Source organism: Penaeus monodon, chromosome 31 (genome assembly GCF_015228065.2).
Source record: "Penaeus monodon isolate SGIC_2016 chromosome 31, NSTDA_Pmon_1, whole genome shotgun sequence".
NCBI lineage: Eukaryota > Metazoa > Arthropoda > Malacostraca > Decapoda > Penaeidae > Penaeus > Penaeus monodon.
This window is the reverse complement of record NC_051416.1, coordinates 11187031-11187865: the sequence shown is the minus strand read 5'-3', so window position 1 is coordinate 11187865 and position 835 is coordinate 11187031. Positions and strand designations below refer to the sequence as shown.

Here is an 835-nt window from a genome sequence, read left to right as displayed (position 1 = left end):
AGCAAACAGATGTCAGAAGTTTTTTTTAAAACCCTTCCCCTAATGGGGGCAGACTTGTAACAATTAAGGGGTTTTCTCTTTTGTGTTCCTTCAGTTTTTAAATTTTTCATAGATTTGGGAAAGGGTTAAAATATCACTGGACCCTGTACATAGAGTGCTTTTGGTTGGAAGTCTTTTAAACCTACCCCCTCAAAACAGAAATGTAATCTCACATTGGGGAACAAAAAAAAGTAGCGCAAAAAAACATTAGTAAAAATATAAAAATGCTCAATTCTTTGATATTTTTTAAATTTTTTATTTCAAAAATTTTTATTGGTTTTATTTTTCTTGGTATGTAAAAAAAAAAAGAAACTTTTACTAAATTTACTTATCTAGTAATCATTAAAAATAAATTTTATTTCCCCTAAAAATTTACACTGTCGTATCCTACACACCAAAATTTAAAAATTTATAGCATCAAAAGGAAAATGCCAAAAAAAAAAATTAAAATCACATATCCAAAGACCAAAGCCCCCAAACAAATTAAAAAACCAAGTCCTTTTCCATTTCTATCTAAATTAATGTCCTTTTTTGCTTCAAACCTTTTCTGTCCCATATACGTATTGATTTCTAGAAATACTCTTACCCCGTTTTTTTGGGGGTCCAAGGCCCACACATAAAAAGTCACTCCGCTTCAACTCATTTAAAACAAACCCCATTGGGCAAAACATTTCAGTCTGTTGGGGGAAAGGGGAAATACTATCTGGAGAAAAAATAAAAAGTAAATTTTTAACCCAAAAACAAAAACAAAATTTCTTTTAATTGTGTTTTCAGCCTTTTTTAATCTCACTATCAT

The 835-nt window shown here is 29.8% G+C and overlaps 1 protein-coding gene across 1 annotated transcript in view; it reads right to left on the bottom strand.

The window, feature by feature from the left end:
- The window catches only part of LOC119593031 (carbonic anhydrase-related protein 10-like), a gene marked incomplete in the record, with an annotated part of 152330 nt that overhangs the window by 78141 nt on the left and 73354 nt on the right, over positions 1 to 835 (bottom strand).